At 38.2% G+C, this 19,236-nt stretch overlaps 1 non-coding gene across 1 annotated transcript; it reads left to right on the forward strand.

Moving 5' to 3' along the window:
- Positions 1 to 18,553: 18,553 nt before the first annotated feature.
- On the forward strand, positions 18,554 to 18,660 carry LOC145110482 (small nucleolar RNA R71). Its single transcript, XR_013709861.1, has one exon. It is a non-coding gene; the product is annotated as a small nucleolar RNA R71 (small nucleolar RNA).
- Positions 18,661 to 19,236: the final 576 nt, after the last annotated feature.

Below are 19,236 nucleotides of genomic sequence, written 5' to 3' on the forward strand. Positions count from 1 at the left end.
TTTTTCCAAACAACAATTATGCCATACTCCAAGTATGCATACTATGTTTACATATAGATCAATTGACAATATTCCAATGATGCTCATTTCACAATTCCAATCCTCGTTGTAAATGCAAGAATACCAAACTCTTGCCATTTACTGTAATCTGTTAGATTCTAAACTTATATGCAATGATCCCCTTGTAATGACTATACACAGAAGTCACAAAGACTTGGCAACAGACATTACAAAGTATTCCAATGGAAAACAATTCCATGGAAATGAAGTCTCAAATTCAAAGTACATTCCTTTGAACATCCTTCTTAGCATTAAGTTCTTTAATCTTACACAGATTCAAAGAATAACTTCCACCTATGGAGACAATTCCATATTACCATTTTGACCATCACTTATGAACAAGAGTTGCCTCTTTTCAAAATATGTCAATATGGTCCTTACTCTATACTTCTAATTGTCCATGAGCAACCAATCTTTGGTAAACCTCAGATTGTCCTCGACAACTTTGCTTAATCATTTTAGTCATTTCCAGTTCTATTCCTTTTTCCATCTTAATGCCCTAGGCATTTGGAAAATTTAGAATGGATGAATATTATAGCACATGTAATCAAACCTATACCCAAAGCATATTGGACATGATTTATGCTATAAATTTTTTTTATTTGCCATGTTTTCATAATTCGAACTATGAAGAGGGATGCCGTAATCATAATCGAATTTTGAGAACGCAACATATATAGAATTTCCTTATGTTGAACCATTCCAGCATAACATTCATATATATTCTTGACTAAAGTAGATTAAATTCTCAATCTAAGCTTGTAGAATTGGAGTGAAGTACAAAATCCTCTCCCTTAATTATAGCAAAACAACTTTTTCAAGGCGAATTGAAACTTTTGTTTTCTATAATTAACATCATCCTCCCACTATCATAATGATTATTATCTTACTAGCATAACACTTATGCTCCCACTAGCTTTGACATGTATCTAGAGATCAGCTGGACTTTTAGAAACCAACACTTTATTGACTTTTCTACCAAAGTTCAGATTTCTGATACGCAATTTCTTTGATAAGACTTTATCAAAACCATACACCTTTCCTTAGATAGCTCACTTGTGTGTCTAAACAATTATGAAGAGGGATGCCGTAATCATAATGTTTAGACCTTTTGTCATTCTCACAATTGCTATCTACTCAAAATCTACTTAGTGAAAGAGTTTCCTTACCATCATTTTCATGAATCGAAGAGAAACCTTATGACACTTAGATTTTTATGGTGTATGTGTTCCTATCCATGTGAATTTGTCATAACCATAATCACAAGACAAGGTTAGTGACAAATCCAAACTCATATAGACTGAACTTGTTCAATCTTAATTTCTTGCCACCTGGTAGCACAATGCCCACCATTGCTTCCGGGTTGTTATGCAAACAATTGAGAACTCATAGAACTCACAAGCATAATCAACTTTTAACTGGAATAGACACAGAAATAAGAATATGTCAACACGATAGGTTACAAACCTCAAGTCGTGGGATAGTGATTAACAAAACTCTTGATTAGTTTTTGAAACTATTTCAGAATCTTTTAGACTCCCACTGTCCTCTTGACATATAAGACTTCTCTTTGTCAAGAACCATTTCTTGACAATACAAATATTCAAAAGCTAGTGCGGATTCTTATCAAGTTCAACACTTCTCACTATTGGTCTTAGCTGGTCTTTGTTTTTTATCCAAAACATCACAACTTACCAATCTCAAATGTACAAGAATAGGAAACATCTTACTCTACATTTGACAAGTGTTATGAACCTTCTAAAGACTATGTCACTCAAGTTACAATCTTGGAGTATTACTCCAGGATTTGTTTTTGGAACGAAGTATGAATTATCTTTTGATTTAACCATTTCAACAATTCACGATTCCTCTCCTCAGGCAACAAACACACTAAGGTGTCCTTAGAGGATCAATTGTGATATGGTTCCATAATCACTAAGATAATCATAAAACAAAATACACAAGTACTCTCCCATCTCTTTCAGATTGGAGAAACTTTTATCTTTCTGCCTTATTTGATTCTTCTTATTCATTCTGCCATACATTGAAACTTTTCCAATGTTTCAGAATTACACTTAAACTCGTAAGCATAACCATATTTACTAAACTTTAGTAAATCATAACGAATAATCTTATCTACCTTTGTGGTGGACCTGACAGGTGCACAACTTAATGTACCCGATCCTTTAGTCCTTCGCTTGACTCACATGCGAATGTGAACAAGGAATTAGTCTTAATTTACCAAAGATGAAAATTCTCATTCATCACACAATACAACTTGCATGATTCCAAGTTTCTATCCAATTGAAACTTGGGTGATGAGAATCTTTCCTTATTTGGTAAATTATGACACTACCACTAATGAAAGAATCAAATCCATTTACCCATATTGCTTATCAATGGAAACATATAAGCAACAACCTTTTTCACAAATGCCATTGTAAGGATACTTAAAATAAAATCAAAACCATTTTCTTTTATTTTTAAAACTTTGCGGAAAACTTATCCTTACAATCCATATGGAAAACTTATTGTTATCTATTCCTAAGAAATATATCATAACTTTTAAGTAACAACTCAAAATTCTGATCACCGAACCATGCGATCGAAATCCATCTTCACGATCAGAATCAGCATATACTTCCTTTAAGTTTCTTCACTCTTCTTTGATTCTTAAAACATCAATATGTGACCCAGTCACATCATGCAATAAGAATCTCATAATAGAAACTTAATAAAGTTAGATAATGGACTTTACCTAAAGCAGAGTCAAACATTTGACTTTACTATCCTTATGGACTTTTAGGTAAATTTGGCAGCTTCGCAACCAATGCCCTTCCTTTGGCAACAGAAACATATGGACTCTTTGGAAACGGTACACAGACTTAGCCTTTCTCTTTACCATTTGGTCAACCGAGTTGACTATGGCCAATCCCTTTCAATTGGGAAGAAAAAGTTTTTCTGGACCTCCAATGTTACCATTGTCAATGTCCATGGAAGTTTGGGAAGTTGATCTTCCAATTAAATTTTGCTTTACCAATGCTCCAAATCATTGCTGATTCAGCATCATCAAGCAAATAGGTAAGATCATTAAGGGTCATGTCGTGATCTGTCATCAGGGAGTGACTGAAGAACCAAGTCAACAGCCAGCTACCTCGATACTTCGACACCCGGCTCTCCCGGCTTGTCAATATGGGACTTAATCTCCAAGACCTAAGCACATATAGACTTTGTTTGCCAATAGGGATTTAGTGACTTAGAACTTATCAGGTCTTGAAACTTGTGGGATAAGGAGATTTATTGGAGGAGGTGGAGGAAGTGAAGTATGATTTCCAGTCCCACTAATGCACAACAAAGGGATTGATCTTTCACCTTGGTTGCCATTTGGGATATCATCTTCATTAGGAAGCTTGTTCCTAAAGATTTGGGAAGACCATAGCTGTCTAAACTAGACATCTATAATGGGAGAAATTCAAGTTAGTTGATTTAAAGTCCTTAATATAACACCCAATATGAAATATTAAGGCTAGGACCCAACAACCTATTTATAACTGGAAGAGGGATGCCGTAATCCAAATTATAAAATAGTTGAAGGTATGCAAATGACGATTTACCAATTTCCACCATAAAAACGAAATACAATTAAGTTTTTAATTGGATTTGAAACTCCTAGATCTTTTGAGATACATTGAACTTTCAATGGCATGTTTGAATCTCGATTGTGCCCTCTCAAGTTTGTGACTGGGATGCCGAGGATCACAAACAAGGTGTGAATAACCATACAAATTGACTTGGTACCCTCAACAATATTACCTAATCGATGTGCCGGTTAACCATACACGCTCCACCGATCTATAATAAAGTCAAGTTACCCTTTGCCACACTTACTAGTCCATGTTAGTGTGCCGGTTAACCACACACGCTCCACTAACGACTTGGTAAGGCACAAAGTGTAATTTTATGGGCTAGCACCAATTTCACATTTTCCTAAAGTAACTAAGATTGGGAATTTATAATGTATAGTTACTTTATAATTCATTATGCTTTTAATGAGTATTTAAAGTCGTATCCTACCCGTTCGGCTAACGACCCTCCACCGATCAAGGAAGCGGTGGGTGAGAGTGGACACCCATTAAGTCACCATTTTATAGGCAACAACCTTATACCCCCCTTATAGACCGGCTTCGTGAATGAGGCCTACTAACGGTAAGAATGACATATTCTTATACATATCTATATAATAAAATTATAATAATAGTATAAGTGTTGATTTTTAAACTTTTTAAAAATCTAAGGTTCAATTTGGAATTAAAGTATTAAAGTGTAAGACTTTTCAAATTCCAAAACTTGAGGGCAAGATTTGAAACTATTCAAAGTCTCTTCAATTTGTAACTTATGAGTTTTTAATGGTTCATAAAACGAAGACTCTTCATTTTATGAAACCTCTTTAGTTCTTTAATCACAATTTAAAGAAGTGACTTTTGGTGATCCATAACTTGAGGACAAGTTATGGACACCATCATTGCCATTAAGATCATGAATTAAACACACATGGAGGTTACACATAATTCCTATGATCTTCTAAAACTCATAAGAACACAAATTCATGTCAAGCAATTTCAAGAAATCATATAAACATATACAATACTTGAAAATTGATAAAAGTCATGTAAAATGGGTTAACATAATCATTATCCTTTTGAAAAACAGATTTTACAAGTCCAAAACAGATTGGGATAATGATTTTAATCCATTTCCAGCAACAAAACTCGAAAAAAAAAACTGCCCAGCACACTCCTACTCGTCGAGTGCATGATCCTACTCGACGAGTAGGACGAATTTGTTCATGGACTCGGCGAGTCCTCCCCATGAACTCGGCGAGTCCAATCGTCAGAGTGCAGAATTTTCTATTTTTAAGCAGTTTTGCATCAAGTATACAGAAAACAATCCTAGGCTCTGATACCACTGATGGGTTTTGAGCATTCTAACACTTCCTAAGTGTACATGCAACCCTAATAACCTTGAATCTATGTTTTCTCTATATACATGCAAATTTCGTTTTCAAGGTTATTTCCTAACTAGTATGGCATGGGGATTACATAAAACATAATACTAGTAGAAATACATACCTTGTTGTTGGTTGGATTCCTTCAAGACTTTGTGAGCCTAGCACCCCAAATGTTGTGCCTCAAATGCTTCACACAACACCACAAAACTTGGAATAACTTGAGAGAATAATTCTTACACTTGAAAATCGGTTATGCCCTCTCTAGAAACACTCTAGTGCCCATTTTGCATGCTATAGGGTTTCTTTTATAGTGTGTCATAATTAGGAGTTACAAATGTAAACCCTAATTGTCATGACTCTTCATTCCTCATGACCCAAGGGTTTGTAACTCCCATGGACTATCCATGGAGCTCCATATGGTTATAACCAAACCCATAAACCATGGATCATTAATCCACCATAAAAGAATTGATGATTGTCATAATCAACCCTATATATTTAATTAGTCTCACTTTGATCACCAAATTAATACTAGATTAATACTTGATCAATACTAATTAAATAATACTATTATTAATATATTAGAACTTATAATATATTAATAATCACAAGTGTACTTTCTCTCATTTTGTCTATCCAAGTATTGCAATGCCATGCAACCCAAATGGACCATGCCGGGTCGGGTCAAGTACATACCAAATAAAGTTATGGACTTAGACACTATATCCAACAGTAACTTGTGCTAGGGTTAAGGCACAACATCAGAAACCGTATGGGAGTTTAGAACTTTTACCTGTACCCATGGGTAAATGGGAGGACATTACCATGGATTTTGTGACTAAACTACCCAAAACAAGGAACGGTCACGACATGATTTGGTTGGTCATTGATCGCTTCACTAAGAGTACACATTTCATAGTCGCTAACGAGAAATGGTCTATGGATAAACTTGCGAATTCTTATGTGAAGGAAATTGTGAGGCTTCACGGTGTTCCGTTAACGATTGTATCCGATCGTGACAGCCGTTTTACCTCACGGTTTTGGAGAAGTCTACAAAAGGAATTGGGTACTAAGTTGTGTTTGAGTACAGCTTACCATCCGCAAACTGATGGTCAAAGCGAACGAACGATTTAAACATTGGAGGGTATGTTGAGAGCATGTACCCTAGAATTCCAAGGTAACTGGGATGAACACTTACCTCTAGTAGAATTTTCCTATAATAATAGTTTCCACTCAAGCATCAAGATGGCACCTTATCACGCTTTGTATGGGGAAAAGTGTCGAACGCCTTCATGTTGGCCAGAAGCTGGGGAAAAGCAGTTTATGGGACCTGAAATAGTCCATCAGACTGCTGAAAAGTTGAAAGTGATAAGGGAAAGGATGTTAGCTGCTCAAGATCGACAAAAGAGTTATGCTGACAAGAAAAGACAACCGATATCCTTCGAAGTTGGAGATTCAGTTTTACTTAAAGTCTCGCCGTGGAAGGGACTTATAAGATTTGGTAAAAGGGGAAAGTTGAGTCCAAGGTTTATTGGACCATTTAAAGTTCTTCAGAGGATCGGGAATCAAGCTTACAAGCTAGAATTACCGGAAGAACTGGAGGGTATTCATAACACCTTTCATGTGTGTTATTTGAGAAAGTTCACTGGAGATGTGCCTGACATAATTCCCATTTCTGAATTAAGGTTGGATGAAAACAAGAGGTTGATTGAAGAACCTGAGGCAATGATTGACCGTAAGACTAAGAAGCTGAGACGCAAGATGGTCGATTTAGTGATGGTGCGTTGGAAACATACGAATGGGCCAAATCTCACCTGGGAAACGGAGAGTGACATGATAAGTCGCTACCCGCATTTGTTTGTTGATGTGTGATTCCAGGGACGGAATCATCCTAAGGGGGAGAGAATTGTAATACCCGTGTTTCTAGCCTAGGCATTAATATTGATGTGATAGTCTAGGTTAACCTTTGTAAGTCATTTTGAAGATATGAAAAGGAATTATGTGAATATTATGTGAATTATGTGTTTTATGCTTAATTATTACGGTTTAATTAATTAAGAATAAAAATGAGCGTCAAAACTAAATATTAGATAAAGCAGATTTCTATTAAGAAACTTGTAGTGGACGTGACAAGGATTACGGATATATAAAGAATACCAAAATCCGAGTTATAACGAAGATGTTATGACCTGTCGAAGTTTCGCGACAAAACCGGCACGGGGCCGAATGTCGTAAAAAGTGAGATTTTGATAAACTACTTTTTACCCTTAGTGACCTAAACGAAACTCGCAGTCTTCGTTAAACCGAGAGTAGGCAAAAAAAGAACGCCCAAATCTGACTTCGTATGAGGAAGTTATGATTTTTCGAAGTTTCAGCTTAGCAGTAGACAACTAAAAACTCGAATTTTAGATCGAGTGATTTTTAGCCGACACGACCTAAACGAGAATCGAAGGTCTCGTCAATGTTAGCACAACGGTAAAAAGACAGACGAAAACGGACGTCGGATGAAGAAGTTATGAATTTTTAACGAATTTTCTGTCCCAGTCTTTTAAAAATAATAATATAAAAATTAAAGTCAAAATTAGCCGACGAAGTCTAAATGAAAGTTGTACAGCGTAATTTTACCTACGCGTGCATATAAAGAACGTCAAAAACGGAGCTCGTATGCGAAAGTTATGGATTTTAGAAGTTTTGGCGCGAAAATCGAGAAAAATCCCCAAAACCTAGAAATCTCGCATACGTGGACTTCGGCCACGTGTCCTCGCCTCGCATCCAACACATTTCCGAAATTATGCTGAGTCATCCGATCGCGTGAGTCATCCGAACCGGAGAGCAAATCTGAAGTGGTCCACTAGGAGTCCGACGCGTGTCCCTTATCACGTGTCCGAGTCTCGCAGGGGGGTGCCACGTCCGAAGCCTCGGACTAGACCTCGGTCCAATCAGAGGCTGCCACCGAGACCCTCGCACGTGCGAGCCATGTGTTGTGCGCCTTCGACCTGCTGCCACGTGTCCTTGCCTGCTAACTCCTCCCTTCTAAGCTGACTTCGGACTCCTATAAATAGAGGGCTTGCAAGCCTTCTTGGTTACTTTTGAAATTTTGCCACCTTTAGCCCCTTTCTTCATATTTTCTTCATCTTAACATCCCCCAAAGCCCCAGTATCGATTATAACCCCCGGAATACGCCACGAAGAGCCCGAGAAGCCCGGAAAATTTATCTTTTCGGTTTCGAAGCCCGACCCTCGCAGAGCCCGGTTTCTGAATAAAACTCCCGGTTTTATTAGAAACGAACGTTTTAGGAAACGAATTGCTGCTCGATTATCATCAAATCATGTGAGTGTATAGTCACCTTCATCTTACACCTAGATATGAAGTATTTTATATGAAATACGTGCTATGTGTAATTATATTAATTGTTTAATTGAGGTGACTATTGAATTGATGTTTTATACAAGTTTTCAACTGTATATGTATTTTTATCTACAAATATGTTGGGTAAAACATGGGTAGATAGTTGATGTGTGATGAGATAAACTGATGAGAGGCCTCGATGTGATTTGTGATCCAGTCATCTAGCGGAGTTTCGACGACGACCACGGACTTTCTAGACAGTCCAGTGGAACGCTAGCAGGCCCGCAACCTGTAGGTGTTAATGAACTTGGGCGTTCATTCGATGTACTCCATCCCCCTCATGGTTGCGTTTAGGACATGTATGGCTAAGGAAACCCCTTAGCAGTAGTGTCCATCCCAATGATATTCTTTTGGCTAGGTCCCTTGTGATAAGTGTTTAGGGACGTAAAGTGAGGATAACGGGAAATGGGTAATCAGGGTTATTGTTGATTGATGACTTAATAAGTTTATTATTACTTTGGGTTGAAAACCCTATATGCTCACCAGGCTCCCAAGCCTGACCCACTCAACTTTTTTTGTTACAGGTAGTGGACCCCGAGCATAGTCGGAGGACGATAAGAGATTTTTGGATTATAGGCCAGTAGTTGTAAATAACTGTTGAAAGGCTTATAATGTCTTGTTTATGCTTTTGATCTGTATCAGAACATGACATCCCGAGGTTTTGATATGAAATGAAATTATATATTTCTTAAAGAAAGGTTTTGACAAACTTTTATCATATTTTGTATTGGGGACAAATTCCGCAACATCTTTTAAAAAGACTTCTCTGATTTTATTTTAAAAAGCATAAATTAAATCGGTTTTTTCTGGCCGAGAAATTAGGGGATGTCACAAAATTATCAATTAAGAGATGTTCATACAACTTAATATGTTGGTTACTTAACTGAAAATAGTTGGAATTAACATATAAGGTTCTTTATCAAGCTTAACAAAACTATATCTCCAAATTAAATTAATCCTAACCACAAAATCAATCCATATTCACAAAATCATCTACCCTAAACAGAAGACAAGGGTTTTAGTTCATAATTACAGCAAAAACAAACTCAAAAATGAAATCCATTGGTTTAAACATGATTCAGTCAAAAGGTTAAATAAGAGTAACTAGAATTTGCCTTAATCCTCCTCAAAATCGAATGTAGGGTCAATTCTTCACTTTCCAGAGCTTCCATCGTGTTCTTAATCGCAACTTGTCCTCCAAGGGTTCCAGAGAAGTCTTTTGTTTCAGGCAGGAATGTCATATATATAGACTTCTGGAAATAGGGTAGACTCGCACAGTCCAGGGATCGACTCGATGAGTCCTTCATTAAAACAGCGTGTACGGCAAGGACTTCTATTGCTTCGCGAATGTTCGATTCGACTCGTCGAGTCGGGGTATTGACTCGCCGAGTCCTTCAAGATTTTTGACTTTTTCCTCTTTATTTACTTCCCGAGCTCCCGATTGTTATTTCCGCTTCCTTTTGCTTCCGAGCACTTCTTCTAGGCTGAAAATACAATTTAAACGTAATTAAGCAACTTTTGTTCCATATTTGCAATAAAATAGTCAAAAAGTATTAATATTCTATAAAAAATATATGACTAAATATGCACATATCAAAACACCCCACACTTTACTTTTGCTTGCCCCCAAGCAAAACTGAATTTTAACATATTAGCATCACATAAGACAATCCCAATCAAACCCATCCATTATGCCAAGACCGCAACGCATGCATTTGTGTCTAAAATTTTCCTAAGGACCCCCTCAATTCTAAATACTCACAATCCTCATAAACATTCGCCCACTTCTTTTGAACAATGCTCATTTTATGCATCCCTCCGAATCCATCCGCAGAAAACTTCCTAACCTCAAGGTATTTTTGGTCAAGCAACCCAAGCATACATAATCTAGAAAATTACAACTTTTCGATACCACTATAGAGCCTATTTGAAATTCTTCACTTCTTTGATAAATTATCTTGATTTCTTTGAATTCACCACCTTTATGATTCTTGGTATCTTCAAAATTTTTGATTTTTCGGAATTTCAATCTTTTGATCTTTACTTTGAAAGCTCCAAAATTCTTACAACTTTTCTTGTAATTCTCTCTCTTTTTTTTTCAAATCCTACATGCTTAAGCAGGGGCGCTCAACTTCAACCCTTATTGATTAAAGATAAAATTTTCCTGGATACATTTCTGGTACATGATGCTAAACATATTGCATCCCTCAAACTAAGCAAGGTTGTGTTTTTATCCCATGATTTCACTAGAATAAAGGGGGCCACTAATGCACTAGAATGTATATAGGCTCAACTAAACATTTGGGTCCTCATAAAATCATCAAACACAATACTAGCATGGAATCCTAATTGCTTTTACCATAATTTTCTAAATTAGCCCTAGAAATTTTAATGCAAAATTTTTAAAAATTTACTAAAATTTTCAACATTTTCGAAATTTAACTAAAATTTCAACTAATGTAACCAACCCCCTACCCCACACTTAATTTATGCAATGTCCCCATTGCATATTATGCATGATAAAGAAAATAAAGTAAAGAGGGAATTGGAACAAACTCCCCTGGGATAGTAGTGGCGAGGTTGATCGTCTTCATTCAAATCTCCATCTTCAATTGACTTTATACATGGGAACATCTCATCCATGCCTCGGGCGTCAAATCTCGTGTGGTTGACAGCTCTAAAAATGCATGAAAAACTCTCGGAAAACTTCAGAAATTAATCTTCAAAAATGCAATCAATTGTCGTGTGAAATATCATCAAATCATGAGCTTGAGAGGTGAAATAAGGAGCAACCCGTCGAGTTATTATGGTGACTCGCTGAGTTGTAGCGCGAAAATGGCAGAAATCATGAAATTACACTGCGACTTGTCGAGTTCTTACATGCACTCGGCGAGTCCATCGATGTGCGGAAAAATTGAATTCTGCTTTTCATCCGATTTTGGTGTGCTAAAGTAACTTCGAAATGACATTTATTTTTCTTAAGTTTTTAGTCACTCTTTAACCCTCTTCATAACCAGACTCGATATTCGGACTCAACACTTCATTCTCTCTCACCTTGACCTGATTCTTCCACTATTCTATCACTGTCTAGACCCTTGCATGCAAACCCCCATTCAAATTCTGAAAAGAACAACACACAAGTAATAAAAAGGAAAACATCCTAATGATAATCCTAAAAACTAGTTGTCCAAAATTAACCAAACAAAAACACCAAACAAAATAAAAAAAAATTGTTCCAACACAACCAAAATAAAAATAAAAAGGATAAACTAGTCCTAATCTTCCTCATCATCATTATCATCTCCTCTTCCACTTCCTCCTGCTCCACTACTACGGGCATTGAGTCTTTCCTCCCACGTGCGTACATGCGGATAATTTCCCTCATCTATGTGTTGAATGTGAAAGTGTTCAAACAATTGGACATATGACTGGTTGCCATAATTCACCCCCTTGCAAATCATCTTGGAATTTTCACATCTCCACATTGTATCAATCGATTGGTACTTCATCATCAACCGGAACTACCGGTGGGTCATCATGCGCTTGTTCTTGTCTATGTCTAACTCTCTTTCCCAGCTCCTCGGGTCCTATAACCGCATCATCATGAGGAATAGCAAAGGTCCCTCCCCTAAAATCTTCAATTATTCTTGCCCTCCTAAAAAGCATAGGAACCTTGTCGTCATCCTTCCGCATATTGATCGTACTAGCAATGAGGCGGTGAATCAAACGATGGGTAGGTGATCTAATGATTCCTTCTTGAGCGGACTTGGGGATATAGACTTTGTTTGCAATAGTGTTCCACCATGTGGAACCTACAACGCCCTCCGGAAATGTTTTGTGAGCATGTTCCAAGAAAGTACCAAAACCTTCAGTGTTGACCAATTGTTGGTCATATATACCCAATCTCCAAGCAAGCTCCACCATGCTACATTGACGGAACTCACCACCAAGGCAAAAGGCAATGGCTCCTGGATTATAGTAATCATTTCCACCACGAAAATTGATGGTTGAGAAGAACTCCCAACCCAACTCTTGAAACACCGGTTCTTGGATACGAAATAATCGGTTCCATCCATCACAAGTGATGGATACTCCGTTATGCATAAATGTTTTGACCAAAAACGGGGTCAATTCTTCCTCATATCGAACTTGTCCCAGCCACTCCCAATTGATCGCGTTAGGTACATAGATTTCTTTATTTCTAATCTCCACCAATTTCATTTTCCATCGGGACATTGTTGATTTAGATTGAATTCTTGGGAAGTTTAACCAAGGGAAATCCCCTTGGCTACCTTGAGAACTTTGCCCCCGCCCGGAAAACATATTTTGCAACACATGAAAAAAAACACAAACCAGAAAGCACAGAAACGTTAAAAAAATCTGGACTGTATTCAGGGACTGACTCGTCGAGTCCATGAACAGGCTCGGTGAGTCATATGAACCCTTCGAGTCGCGTGACTGATTTCGACCAAATCATCCAACAAAACTCAAAAATTCTTTCAGGGGTTTGTCTAGGGATGCATATCAAGTATTATTTCACAATAAATTTCATCTAGAACACTCTACTTAAACAAAAATTTGAAACCCTAGAATCTAAATCAAGTAAAAATCGGCTTTTCAACATACTAAGGCCGTTATTCTGCCAAAAATTAGAGCTTTAATAAGATCGAAAGTAAAAGATGTTACCTTGTTGGAAGAAAGTAGAAGAAATCAAGAGAATCAAGATGGTTACTTAGAGAGAATTTGGCACGTCGAGTGGGTGTGTCGGCTGTGTAAAATGAAAGTGTTTTCCAATTAGGGTAAAAACCCTAATTTTACAGAATTTTAAAATTATATTTTTTTTCAGTAAATTAAATCGACTCGTCGAGTCAGTAAACGGACTCGCCGAGTCAGGTCGCAATTACAACTTTCTGGTTCGTAAGGACTCGCCGAGTCACGAGTGGAATCGCCGAGTCATTTATTTGAAAAAATTCATCATTTTACATGTTATTCACCACACCCCACACTCAGACCTTGCTTGTCCTCAAGAAATCATTTTAGACAATTAAGAAGATTTAGATAGACAAATCCTAAAAAACGAAGAAAAAAACTAAAAATAAAACTAAAAAGAAAGGTAAAAGAAAGCAAATTCTATTGACGGGTTGCATCCCGTCAAGCGCTTCTTTTTTTTAGGAGTCTTTAGTTGGACTCCTTCCCGCTCTACGTGTCAGCGGTTGCCTCCAAGTCCAAACCTTCTTCAAGTCTTTCATCTTGTGGCATTCCTTCTTCGTATTTCTTAACCCGATGCCCATTAATTTTAAAGCTTGACCCATCTTTACTCCATAACTCAACCACTCCATAAGGATATACATGCTTTACTGAAAATGTCCCGGTCTAACGAGTGCATAATTTTCCTGGAAAGAGCTTAAGCCTTGAATTGTATAATAGCACTTTTTGTCCTTCCTCAGACTCTTTATTACCCTTCAACCTTGCATCATGCCATCTTTTGGTCTTATCCTTATAAATTAACGAGTTAGTATAAGACTCATTCCTCAATTCTTCCAAGGCATTCATTTGCAAAATTCGATTTGCACCCAACTCATGTGGCTCAAAATTGCATGTTTTCAAGGCCCAATAGGCTTTGTGTTCAAGCTCCACGGGTAAATGGAAATTTTTACCATACACTAGTCTATAAGGTGTGGGTCCAGTGGGTGTTGTGAATGCGGTTTTAAATGCCCAAAGTGCATCATCCAATTTGTCCGCTCAATCTTTTCTATTGTGCCCCACCGATTTCTCCAATATTCTTTTTAGTGCCCTATTTGTAATTTTTGTCTGCCCATTTGATTGTAGATGGTAAGGTGTTGAAAATCTATGGCGTACCCCGTATTTTTGCAACACTTTTGCTAGTTGATCATTAGCAAAGTGGGTTCCCCTATCACTAATTAATGTTTTAGGTACTCCAAATCTTGAGAATAATTTTCTTAAAAATCTAACCACAACTCTTGCATCATTAGTTTGTAGTGCTTGCGCTTCCGCCCACTTTGACACATAATCCACCGCCACGAGTATGTATTTGTTGCCTTTGGATGAAGGAAATGGTCCCATGAAATCTATACCCCACACATCAAATATTTCACAAACTTGAATATTCATTTGGGGCATTTCATTTATTGCCGATATATTACCCGTTCTTTAGGAAGTATCACACTCCTTAACGTATGTAGCAGCATCCTTGAAAATAGTAGGCCAATAAAAACCGGTATCAAACACTTTTTTAGCAGTGTGTTGTACCCCACGATGTCCTCCTGCAGGTCCATTGTGGCAATGCTCTAATATGTCCCGACTTTCCTTGCCAAAAGCACATCTTCTTATGATTCCATCCGCACGACTCCTAAAAAGATAAGGCTCTTCCCAAAAATAATATTTTATTTCGGAAAAGAGCTTCTTCTTTTAATGATGGGTAAGGCCTTTTGGAAGGTAGTTACCAGCCAAGTAATTTGCAATGTCTGCATACCACGGTTCCTCGTCCACAATCACCATCAAGTATTCTTCCGGGAAGTCATCTTCAATACCCATATTATCTATCTCGTCTCTTTCTGGATTTTCTAGCCTAGATAGATGGTCAGCAGCTACATTCTCCATCCCCTTTTTATCCTTGATCTTTATGTCAAATTCTTGTAATAGTAGCACCCATCAGATTAGTCTTGGATTTGCATCCTGCTTGGCAAACAAGTACTTAATAGCAGAGTGGTTAGTGAAAACAATGGTTTTAGATAAAATAAGATAAGGGCGGAATTTGTCAAAAGCATACACCACGGCTAGTAATTCTTTTTCGGTAGTGGTGTAGTTTTGTTGGGTTGGATTTAAAGTCTTGCTTGCATAATAAATGTGTCGAAATTGCTTATCAACCCTTTGGCCAAGTACAGCTCCTAATGCAAAGTCTCTTGCGTCACACATTATTTCAAAATGTAAGTTCCAATTCAGGGCAATAATAATCGGTGCATTAGTTAATTGATCTTTCAAAATTTCAAAAGCCGCTAGACACATTGTTGAAAAATTAAAAGGTGCATCTTTTAAAAGTAATTGAGTTAGAGGTCTAGTTATTTAGAAAAATCTTTTTTATGTCGTCGGTAAAAACCCGCGTGACCTAAAAAACTCCTAATGCCCTTCACATTAGTTGGTGGAGGTAATTTAGCAATTGTATCAATTTTTGCCCGATCCACCTCAATCCCCGCCTTGGATACCTTGTGACATAATACTATGCCCTCTTTTACCATAAAGTGTCATTTCTCCCAATTCAGAACTAAATCGGTCTTTTCGCACCTAGCAAGAATCAAGTCAAGGTTAGCAAGACAATCATGAAAGGAAGATCCAAAAACAGAAAAGTCGTCCATAAATACTTCCATAAACTTTTTCACCATGTCGTGGAATATTGCCGACATGCATCTTTGAAAGGTCGCGGGCGCATTGCATAACCCAAAAGGCATGCGGCGATAAGCAAAAGTCCCACTCGGGCAAGTGAAAGTAGTCTTTTCTTGGTCAATTGGGTCTATGAGCATTTGGAAGTAACACGAAAATCCGTCTAAGAAACAGTAATAACTATGGCCAGATAATCTTTCAAGCATTTGATCATTAAAAGGTAAGGGAAAATGGTCTTTGCGAGTGGCATTGTTTAGCTTTCGATAATCGATGCACACTCGTCAACCGGTTACCGTTCGAGTTGGAATGAGCTCGTTCTTCTCGTTTGTCACCACCGTCATCCCTCTTTTCTTGGGCACCACTTGAACTATACTAACCCATGGACTATCGAAAATAGAATAAATGATCCCCCCATCCAATAGTTTGACTACCTCCTTTTTGACCACTTCTTGCATGTTCGGGTTCAACCGCCTTTGATGTTGCACTACTGGCTTTGCTCCTTCTTACAGGTTGATCTTGTGAGAGCAATAAGAAGGGCTTATTCCTTTTATGTCGGTGATATTCCATGCAATGGCATGCTTTCTTTTCTTTAAGACATGAACTAACTCTTCTTTTTCAGATTTGGAGAGGTCAGAAGCTATAATAACATGTTTTTGATCACCACCCTCAAGAAATGCATACTCCAAATGATCTGGTAAAGCTTTAAGGTCTGATTTCGTATTTTGTACACTGAACACGTCGAGTTCAGGTAGGTGACTCGTTGAGTCCATGCCAAAATCCCCGTGAGATCGTAATTTCTCGATCGGACTCGTCGAGTCGGTGTATCTGACTCGGTGAGTCGAGTTTTCTGCACTTTTGAGTATTTCATTGTATTCAGCTTCTTCAAGTAGTCTCTCTATTTCCCTTATGTCCCATTCAGCATCAAAATCATCTTTGAAGGCAGTGGAAAATTTGTTTGACTTGTCTTCCTTCCATTCTTCCATTAATTATTCCAACATATCCACCGAAAATATCGTGTCATCACTAAACCTTGCGTGCTTCATGGCTTGATCAACTCCAAATGTAACTGATTCATCCCCCACCCGAAGGGTAAGTTTAGAATCTCACATGTCTACTATAGCACTCGCGGTATTAAGGAAAGGTCTTCCAAGTATGATCGGGACTTGAGGATCCGCTTCCATGTCTAGAACTATGAAGTCCGCGGGGAACACAAATTTATCAACTTTTAATAATAGGTCCTCGCATATCCCCCTTGGAAACATCACCGTTTTATTAGCTAAGTGGATTGCCATTCGAATTGGCCATGTCTCCGGAAGGTCTAGTTTCTTAAAACATGAATATGGCATGAGATTTACACTTGCCCCTGAGTCAGCCAATGCATGTATAGTTGCTAAATTTCCGAACTGACAGGGCAAGGCCAAACTACACGGGTCACCTTTCTTCTTAGGCAGTTTGTTCAGCATGGCGGCTGAGCAATTTTTATTGAGGACTACCTCCTTTACTTCTTCCATCTTCTTTCTATTCGTAAGAAGATCATTTAAAAATTTGGCATACTTGGGCATTTGTGCAACTGCTTCGATGAAGGGCATATTATTTTGAAGGGCTTTGATGTGTTCCAGGAACTTTTGATAATCTATATCATGCTTATCTTGTCTAGCTCGGCCTGGAAATGGTAACAGAGGCTGATAGAGTTTAACAGGAGACTCTCTTTTCTGATCAAGTGGGGGACTCGTCGAGTCTGTGGTTTTGACTCGGCGAGTCAAGTCGGGTTTTAGCGATTTTTGCTTTTCTGCTTCCTTCTCTTGTACCAGTTTCGGATCTTCTTGCTGAATAGGGGTCAGAGAAGTAATAATCTTCCCACTCCTAGTTGTCACGATATTTATATGTGCGCCTCTCGGATTATTTTCAGTATTACTAGGAAGTCCACTCGGTTGTCTCTCGTTTATTTGTAGTGCAAGTTGGCCTAGTTGTTTTTCAATGTTCAGAATAGATGCTTGCTGATTCCTTAGCAGAGTTTGTTGATCCATCATCATTGTGTGGTGTTCTTTAATCATGCCTTGGTGATCCCTTAACATATTTCGTTGCTCTTTTATTGTAGCGTCGGTGTCATTATGTCTCTTCTCGGATGCAACTACAAATCTTGTGAGCATGTCCTCCAAATCAGATCTCTTTTCTTACACCGGCTCCTCTTTTTGATAAAAACCCCTTGCTTCCTGCTTATACTTTTCCTCCTTTGCCTTTTTGTATTCATCATATGGTAGCCATTCTTTCTTAGGTTTTCGCCAATCATCATCATATCTATCACCGCTTGAATAACACACTTGAGCTTTCTTCTTCCCGTTCTCATCAAGATCACAGTCTTTAGTAAGGTGAGACCCTCTACAATTTTCACATCCCACTCTAATGGCATGGATGGATTGGTCAATCTTAGTCATTCTTCGGTCCATGCTCTCCAATTTTGCCATCATTGCTGCTATATCATCGGTAATTGAGTTCACCACACCTCGAGTTGTGTCATTCCTTGGGTTGTGATATTCTGTAGAGTGCTTAGAGAATTCTTCAATTAGGTCCTTTATCACTGGAGGTGCTTTCTTTGTGAGTGGTCCATGCGAATCAAGGAGTTTCCTGGTTGTCACATTTACTCCGTCATAGAAAATGGAGACTTCTTGTTGACTATTTAGATCATGTTGTGGGCAGTTCCTTAGTAATCCTTTGTATCTCTCCCATGCCTCGTATAGTGACTCTCCAGCTTGTTGCTCAAAGTTTGCTATGGATTTCTTTAACTTGTCATTCTTCGAGGGAGGGAAAAATTGGTCTATAAATTCCTCTTTCATTTTAGCCCAGGTAGTGATGGATCCTGGAGGGAGTGATTTCAGCCAATCTTTCGCGGCTCCCTTGAATGTGACTGGTAGCATACGAAGCAAAACAGTGTCGCGAGCCACATTAGGGACATTGAAGTAGTCGGCTATGTCATTGACCTCGTCAAGATGTTTGTATGCGTCTTCATGATCCTTCCCGAAGAATGGAATTTCCTTAAGTTAAGCAAGTATGTGGCCCTTCAGTTCAAAGGTGGCAGTTGCGGGAACGCGGGTTGCACGAGTCCTGGGCCGGTGTCGTTATGCATCCTTTTCTTCCATTCACCCATGGGAACTTCATCGATGTTAGCCATGGTGTTAGCTAGTTCCCCTCTATGTCGCTTCCTTCTTCAAATTCGCTTTCTTCCTTTTCGGTTTCATACTTGGTATCCTCCTTCTTCGGGTCTTCGTCCGCCACTGAAGAGATGCTGGATTCTCCCACTTTCTTGCCCTTTTTCTTACTAAAAACAGATTTGAGATTCTTCAACAGCGAATTTTTCGATGTTG

Source organism: Lactuca virosa, chromosome 4 (assembly GCF_052849685.1).
Source record: "Lactuca virosa cultivar CGN04683 chromosome 4, Lactuca_virosa_CGN04683_v6, whole genome shotgun sequence".
In the NCBI taxonomy this organism is placed as follows: domain Eukaryota; kingdom Viridiplantae; phylum Streptophyta; class Magnoliopsida; order Asterales; family Asteraceae; genus Lactuca; species Lactuca virosa.